This window comes from Grammomys surdaster, unplaced genomic scaffold (assembly GCF_004785775.1).
Source record: "Grammomys surdaster isolate TR1022 unplaced genomic scaffold, NIH_TR_1.0 125553, whole genome shotgun sequence".
NCBI lineage: Eukaryota > Metazoa > Chordata > Mammalia > Rodentia > Muridae > Grammomys > Grammomys surdaster.
This window is the reverse complement of record NW_021620402.1, coordinates 49,718-59,072: the sequence shown is the minus strand read 5'-3', so window position 1 is coordinate 59,072 and position 9,355 is coordinate 49,718.

Below are 9,355 nucleotides of genomic sequence, written 5' to 3'. Positions count from 1 at the left end.
ATAAATAAATAAATAAATAAATAAATAAATAAATAAATAAACAAATAAATTTTCCTGAATTCAATTCCTCTCAACTGAATTCTTCTCAGCTTAGTTCTTCTCAATTCAGTTCAGACACTTTGCTTTACCCTTAGCATTTAAACATCTTTCAGATTACATGATCACATGTTAAAAGTTCATCACAAGTTCACACAAAAATGTCAAATCATCAATTGTAATAGAAGTTTACAACAGAAAGGAGTCAGCAACAGCTGCCCCAAACAGGCAGTAACTGGGACCTATGGGAACTCTGGAACTCACTCCTGGCCAGGGGTACCAGTTCCTTCAGGCCTGTGCCTGAGCACTGAGCCGATCTTGAACCTCAACTCTGCACCCAATCCCACAAAACCCAGAGAAATCTGGATTCCCAGGAACTCTAACATGCTCAGGAACATGGGATTATAGGATCACTGGATCTCAGGAGATTGGTCACATCAGGATTTCAGGATCCCTGAGGCAGCCTGAATCCTAAGAGCTCTTACACCCAGGATCTCAAGTTCACAGGATCACAGAGACAGCTGGAATCTGAGGAGTTCTGACACAGCCAAGATAATAGGGAGACAGGCTCCAGTAAGACACAGTGAGTGCAGGTAGCACCAAAAATAACCAGATGGTGAAAGGTAATTGCAAGAACATAAGCATCTGCAACCAAGTGTACTTGGCATCATCAGAACCTAGTTCTTCCATCATAGCAAGTCCCGAATACCCCATCACATGGGAAAAGCAAGCTACAGAGTTAAAATCACTTCTCATGATGATGATAGAGGACTTTAAGGAGGACATAAATAAGAAATAGAGCAGAACACAGGTAAACAGGTAGATGCTCTTAAGGAAGAAACACAAAAATCCCTTAAAGAATTATAAGAAAACAACCAAACAGGTGAAGGAATTAAACAAAACCATCCAAGACATAAAAATGGAAGTAGAAACAATAAAGAAATCACAAAGGGAAACTACCCTGGAGATAGAAAACCTAGGAAAAGAGATCAAGAGTCATAGATGCAGTCATCACCAACAGAATGCAAGAGATAGTAAAGTCAATCTTAAGCGCAGAAGATGCCATAGAAAACATTGACAGGACAGTCCAAATAATGCAAAATCCAAAAAGCTCCTAACCGAAAATATCCAGGAAATCCAGGACACAATAAGAAGACCAAACTTAAGGATAATGGATATAGAAGAGAGCAAAGATTCCCAAATTTCAGGGCCAATAAATATCTTCAACCAAAGTATAGAAGAAAACTTCCCTAACCTAAAGAAAGAGATGCTCGTGAACATACAAGAAGCCTACAGAACTCCAAATAGACTAGATCAGAGAAGAAATACCTTGCTTCACATAATAATCAAAACAGCAAATGCACAAAACAAAGAAAGAATATTAAAAGCAGTAAGGGGAAAGGTCAAGTAACATATAATGACAGACCTATCAGAATTATGCCAGACTTCTCACCAAAACCTATAAAAGCCAGAAGTTCCTATACAAATGTCATACAGACCCTAAGATGACACATATGCCAGCCCAGACTACTAAACTCAGCAAAACTCTCAATTACCATAGATGAAGAAACCAAGATACTCCATGACAAAACCAAATTTACACAATATATTTCTACAAATCCAGCACTACAAAGCATAATAGGGTGAAAACTCCAATACAAGGAGAGAAATTATACCCTAGAAAGAGCTAGAAAGTACTCTTCTTCCAACAAATCCAAAAGAAGATATCCACATGAACATAACTCCACTGTTAACAAAAAAATTAATAGGTAGCAACAATCACCTTTCCTTAATATCTCTTAACATCAAGGACTCAATTATCCAATAAAAAGTCATAGACTAATGGATTGGATATGTAAACAGGACCAAGCATTTTCCTGCATACAGAAAATGTACCTCAGTGACAAAGAAAGACACTACCTTAGAGTAAAAGGCTGGAAAACAATTTTCCAAGCAAATGACCCTAAAAAACAAGCTGGAGTAGCCATTCTAATATCAAATAAAAACAACTTTCAACTTAAAGCTATCAAAAAAGATAAGAAAAGACACCTTCATACTTGTCAAAGGAAAAGTCAACCACAATGAACTCTCAATTCTAAAAAACTATGCTCCAAATGCAAGGGCATCCACTTTCATAAAAGAAACCTTACTAAAGCTAAAAGAACACATTGCACCTCACACAATAATAGTGAGAGATTTCAACAACCCACTCTCACCAATGGACAAAGCATGGAAACAGAAACTAAATGGAGACACAGTAAAACTAACAGAAGTTATGACCCAAATGTATATAACAGATAGCTATAAAACATTTCATTCCTAAACAAAAGAATATACCTCCTTCTCAGCACCTCATGGTACCCTCTCCAAAATTAATCATACAATTGGTCACACAACAGGCCTCAACAGATATAAGAAAATTGAAACCTGAAACTAGCAGACATAAGTCAGAGCCCAGCAGATCCTGCTGAGATAGTACAAAGGCTATTTGCCTAATCCTCTGCTATTAGACTACAGGTGTTAATTACTGAAACCTGCAGTCTTCTACCCTCAGAAGATTTGAGGACTTTTTACAACTTATCATCAGCATTTCAGTTCAGGTCAGGGAGCCAGAAAGCCCTGAGACCCTCAGACTTTAAAGCCATCACCAGAGTCCTACTCTGTGCCCCTGCCAATACCCTCTCCTGGCCGGGAGGCTCCAGAAGGAAATAATCAAACTCAGCACTGAAATCAACCAAGTAGAAACAAAAAGAACTATACAAAGAATCAAGAGTAATTATCTGGCTAAACATTCATTACCTCTCACAGCTCCACAGGTTCATTGAAAGTTTGAAACCATAACTAAGATATTAGTGAAGTTTTGTGTAGGTAAACACAGTCAAGATTTTATCTTCTGTCCCAGCACCTATAATAAATCATTACTTCCCTTTTTTATGACCTTTGATTAATTGTTTTATGAACTCTTGGAATGTGCTCTGAGTAGGAGAAAGTATAGTTACCATTAGAGAGCAATTAACTGGTGACACATAGGAAACTGACAGAATTCTCTTTGCAGTTTTCACTATCTGAAAAGGACATAATAGCAGTCCCACTATAAAAGAGCTTAGTAATCACTGATATAATTTTCGGAATTCTTATGGGATCATCGTTAAGACTTAAGAAGCCATCTATTTGTCTGTATAGCATCACTAGAAGACAGGACATCTTCATAGATTCAGAGATCTGCTCCAAAGGGGTGAGCTATTACTTAGTGATTGTTATATGTGTTTAATAATAACAAGAAAAACATACTAATAGAAGGAATCTTTCCTAAAATTAATTCTCTTAGGGCCTTGCTTAATAAGAGAGGACCAAAGGAGTGATATAAAAGAGAAGCAGTTATGGTGCCTCAGAGAAGACTTCTCTAAGGGGCCAAAATAAAACTAAAGTGAAGACAAAAGATTCTGAAAATAAGACAGTCATCAAAGATGTCATGGAAGGATTCTGTTATGTGAGTGGGGAAACGTCCACAAAAGTCAGACTGTTAGGACTATTATAACTTCTACTCAAGATATTAGTAAGTACTTATTTCTTCACAATTCTAGTATAAACTGAAGATCAGCTGTAATTTCCTGCAACACAAAATCAAACAGTCCTTGGTTTTTCTAATTATCCTTGGACAAAAGCCTTTCTTGGGACATTCTATTAAATACCCTTTCTATATGCATAGAGAGTCATTCTCTCTATGATTTGAGATATGTTTATCTAGAGAACCTGTACTAATACAAGTGTAGTTTTTCTCTGGTTCATCATTGATGAGGCTGTGCTGGTTAACAATAGTGCTCAACAGTGTTTCTGAAAGCTTTATCGTGCTTAGATTGGAACAGATGACAGTAGACCAGAGGGTTCCATGAGGGGGAGTTTATTAAGAGAGAGTGAGTGCGGGAGGAGAGAGAGAGAGAGCAGAGAGTAGTAGAGGGGTAAAGGCCAGCCATGACCACGTGGAGAGAGGGTAAAGGGGAGGGGGGAGGGGAGAGGGGACAGAGAACAGACAGGCAGGAGTCAATGGAGCAAGAGAGAGAGGAGGGGCCAAGCAGCCCCTTTTATAGTGGGCAGGCCTACCTGGCTGTTGCCAGGTGACTGTGGAGGTGGAGTTTAACAGATTACTAACAGTTTCCCTTATGTTTCTGGCTTTTCTCCCAGGGTTGTTTGATACCTATCATCTGCTGAAAGGGAGTTGCAATTTCCCTGAGCCCAGCTTGAAGCCACAAAACAGAACTGTTGTTTCCTAAAATCCCTCTTTGATGTTAATAGACTGGGCAGTCTTCCATTCCTGAGTCAGATTGATACCTCCACTGCACCTATGAAAGCTATTCACCTTGATTTGAGGAAGAAGAAGGCAAGTGCTGTGAGGAAAGCTCAGGCAAGGTCTAGAGTCAGGTCTTGATGAGTGCAGGAACAATGCTCACAGAGGTGGGGGAATCAAGTATCTGAATAGCCTGAGCTGGAATGGTGAGTTCTCCCCTAGTGTTGGGTGAGGTGAAATTTTGCTTGGAGGAGAGGCACAAATGCTAATGGAGTGCAAAACTCTCCTGAGATCTGGAAAGGTCTGATCCTTAATGGGAAGTAAACTTTAACCTTGAGGAAAATTCACTGGACAATCAGGCCTCTAAGTGGACCTGCTAATCAGACAAAGAGGTGGGATTTTCCAGGTTTCTCTCTGTAAGTTTGCTGTAATTGTGAGGCTTCAATGGTTTTCTGCTTCCTGCTCTGAACTGTGCTGTTGGGTGCTGTGAGAGGACCCCAGGAAAGCTCTGAAATCATAACATGGTGAGTACAGGAAAAAAATGCCCACAATGGGAAGAACAAGTGGCTGAGCATTGGGAGCTGGAGTGATGGGTCCTCTCTGGGGCTAGAGGGAAACCATCAGCCTGATGTGAACACCTGTGTGGTCCCTTGTGGTGCTCCTCACTTGCCAAATCAGGTGGTGACCTATGAATAACTTCACTATCTTCACTATCCTCGCTTATTCTGAATTTGCCCAAAATATTTGGATCACTGACTTTCTTGGAGTAACATGGGTGGTTTCTTTGAGTCTGCAGCAAATGTGTCCACTTTTTCTTTTATAGTATACATTAAGATACAGGTATATATCTAATAAGTCTGCTTTTATATGTTACTTGTTTTTGTTTTGTTTAGTTTTTGTCAATTTTTTTTTTTAGAGGGGTGGGTTCGAGACATGGTTTCTCTGTGTAGCCCTGGCTGTCCTGGAACTCATTCTGTAAACCAGTCTGGCCTCGAACTCAGAAATCCGCCTGCCTCTGCCTCCCAAGTGCTGGGATTAAAGGCATGCAGCACCACTGCCCATTGTCAATTGTTTTGTTTCAGTTTTTTATAATTCTTGATATATTTAGTGTTTTCATTATTATGTGGAAAAGGAACTTTTTTTTTTGGTCCAATCTATTTGCTATTTTGTTTTTGTTTGTTTGTTTGTTTGTTTTTTGATTTGGTTTTTCGAGACAGGGTTTCTCTGTGTAGCCCTGGCTGTCCTGGAACTCACTCTGTAGACCAGGCTAGCCTCGAACTCAGAAATCTGCCTGCCTCTGCCTCCCAAGTGCTGGGATTAAAGGCATGCGCCACCACTGCCCGGCCTATTTGCTATTTTGGATGCTTCTTTACCTTAATAGGCATCTTATTCTTTAGTTTAAGAATTTTTTGATTTATGATTTATTCAAAATATTTTCTAGAATTTGATCTGATATTCTCTTCTTATATTCCAATCATCTTTAGTTTTGCCTTCTCATATGTTGCAGTGTTCCTAGTTGCTTATTGTCACAGTACTGTTAGACTCAACATTTTTGTTTTTGACTAATATGTCCATTTTTGTATTTATTTTCCCTTCTTGTTCTGTGGGTGAACCTTCCCTCTGTAGTTGTAAGTATACAGACAATTTCAATTGCCTGCATTCAGGGACTTAGCAAATTCTTAAGTCATTCCCTGACTGCCCCCACCTGCTGCTGTTGTCAGGTGCACAATATATACATGGACCACCAAATACAGCAGCTCTCTCTGTTTGTTCCCTGTCTCTGTTCTCTGCATATGCCCCTTCTCTATTCTCTGTTTCTACCCTCACGGCTCTCAGTCTGCTCCCTGTCTATCTGCCTGTCTGTAGGTCCTCTTGTGTACCTCTATCCCTTCCTCAGGTTCTCACTTCTCTCCCTTCCCCCAAACAACTTCTTTTGCAAAATATCTGTTACATGTTTTGATTTCTAATGACCTGCTGTGATAGGATAGCTTGGATTTCTTGATGACATACCTTGCTGTTATTTATTATATGCCTATGTTTGTATCTAGGTATCTGGGTTTGAGGTGATTATTGGTCTACTTACTGGTTTCTGCCTTTGTCTTGTTTGTTTGGAAGTTTTGTTCCTGGTTTACTATTTGATTTTTGGATTTTTAGAGAGTGTTGACTGAGTGTTGCTTCTTTTACTGATCTCTTTGGTGGATATGTTCAAGAGGGAATGCTTGCTCCTGTATAAAGCAGGGAAAAAGGTAGGCAGGAAGAGATGATCTCAGCAATCCACAAAGAGACATAGTGAGGAACAAGGTTAAGTTGTCTCTGGTGTTTAGGACAGTGGTAGAGGAAACTCTTTAAATTGCATCTGGGAAAACAAATAGTGTGGTAGATCTATGGAAAGCTAACCTTGCATATTTTCAGGCATGGCATGTGGATGAACAGGGCGTATATGCCTGAGTGGGGGCTAAGACACAGGAATGAGGCAGGAAAGGAAGGGCAGGTGTGGATTATCTTCAGTGTTCATAGGAGCCATGCACAAGGGGAGAGGTACCTTGCACTTGTATACTGTTCCAGTGGTAAGGGCAACTGATATTAGGATCTGCAGTAGCTGATAGTGAGGTAGGTCTTTTGAAAAAGTACCTTTTCTACCAAGCAGGCATGGCTTGTGGTTGAACAGCAGAATCTTTCAATAATAAAGTGCTTAGACACAAAGTTGTGTTTGTAAAGTCCGATCAGTTCTGTATTTGAGAGTGCACAAAATTCAGTTGAGCAAACATTCTATGACAAACTCTTCTTATCAACAGCCAGTAAAGGTACGATGTCAGGAGTAAGCTACATATGGATGACTAATACACCTTACAGAGAAAAATAAAATTAGCTATTCCATCATGATTGTCAGATGATCTTGCACCCTTGTGTGGTTCCTGCAAATTATGCCGGCCATACAGTTTCTTTTTCTTTCTTTCTTTTTTTGTTTTGTTTTGTTTTTGAGACAGGGTTTCTCTGAATAGCCTTGGCTGTCCTGGAACTCACTCTGTAGACCAGGCTGGCCTCGAACTCAGAAATCTGCCTGCCTCTGCCTCGCAAGTGCTGGGATTAAAGGCATGCGCCACTACTGCCTGGCTGTACAGTTTCTAAAATATTAAGTTGCTGACCTGTATGTTAATGCCCAATCTTTCTGTACTACAATAAATGCACAACACCCCTAGACTTGCTTTCTCTGTTTGGACCTAATCCGAGCTTAACTGGTGAGAGTCCTTGTTACTGAGCTCATAATAAAGACCGTTGCGTGTTTGCATTGCAATAGACTCTTATTGGTCTCTGACTTGGACATAATATCTTGATGCATTGACTGGAACCCCAAGACCCTCAGGAGTCCCAACTGAAAGATTGAAATGGTGGCTGTTAAGATAAGTCATTGATGTTCTTTGTGTCAGTGGCTTGTCTGTCTGATTTGTGTCTGTGTACCTTATTTTTCAGATATTTCTTGAGTATTTGTGGAGGGAAATGACTAAAGCAACTGTGACAGTACAGTATAGTGATCGCACTGGAGAGTTGTAGCCAACACTGGCTTGCAAGTTGTTCCAGGGCCTGGTAGAGGAGATGGTGTTTTCTTGGTTTTAATTTCTGGGAAGGTTAGAGCAGACTTGGAACCCTGCTTCATGGCTTGCAGCTGCCATCCTCTCTTCATTTTCTCCTCTGCCAAATACAGGAATCACTTGGGTTACATATACTGCCACCTTGTGACTGTCTGTTATGTGTGTGATACTTTATTATTTTGTGACTAAGCGAGGAAATGAGACTGTTTCAATCTCAGTTGATTTACTTACTAACCCCTCACTTTGGGTGAAATCCTTCTAACCAACAGGACCTAAACCAATTGAATAGTCCATGACGGAAAGCTCTTTGAGATAGCCTTTAGGCCAAAATCAGGCTGTCCGTACCTAGTTTTATAGGGTGGAAAGGAAAAAGAACTCATTTTTCTGCTTCATGATCTACATTCTGCCCAGTCCATATGTAACTCTGTAGTTTTGGAGTTGTTATCTGATGGAAGATTGGTCTTCATCCATTTCAACTGAATTAGCATATCTACCTTGGGCCAGAGATCCTATAATTTGGGGGTGGCCATTTCCAGTTCTGTGAGGCAATCTGCTTCTCTATCCAGATTCCAGCTACTTTAGCCACCTCTTTGGTAGCACTGGCTGGGAAACCTGGTTTTAAAGACACCTTATCCCAGAGCAGCACAACTTCTAAACTCCTCATTCCAGTGTATCTTTCTCTGCTCTGAGTCAGGTGCCCTACTCATTTTGTCTGGCTCAACCACAACTCCACTTCTCTCTTGTGGTAGCAGGGCCTCCTGTAATTGATATGGTTAGATCATTGGTTTTGGGTTTGTTTGTTTTTTTTACTTCCTTATTTATGATTGTCTCTGTGTCATAATCATCTTTGCTCTCAACATGTCAGAGCTACAGTCATCAAAAGGAGCCTCAATTGAGGGCATGCCCTCATCAGAATGGCTGGTTGCTATGTCTGTGACAGATTATGTTGATGATTGATGTGGAAAGGCTCTTGCACTGAGGGTGGCAGGATCCCTAAGCAAGTGTTCCTGGCTGGATGAGAGAGCTAGGTGAGCATGAGTCAGTGACCTGTGAGGTCCCTTGTGATGCCCCTCACTTGTTAGATCAGGCAGTGACCTCTGAATAACTTCACTAAGATGGCTGATTCTGAATCTGCCCAAAACATTTGGACCAGTTGCTTTCCTTTAGAAACATGGGTGGTTTCTGTGACTCTGAAGTACATGTATTCATATATTTTTGTCTTTTATACTATACATTAAGAAGACAGGTATAAATCTAATAGGTCTGGTTTCATATATTACTTGTTTTTCTTTTGTTTAGTTATTGTTAATTTCTTTCTCTTGCAGTTCTTTATATTTCTTTATTTATATGTTCAGTTTCTTGGTTATTATTTTGCAAAGGGACTCTTATTTTTTCTAATCTATTTGGTATTTTTGGATGCTTCTTTTACCTTAATAGGCATCTT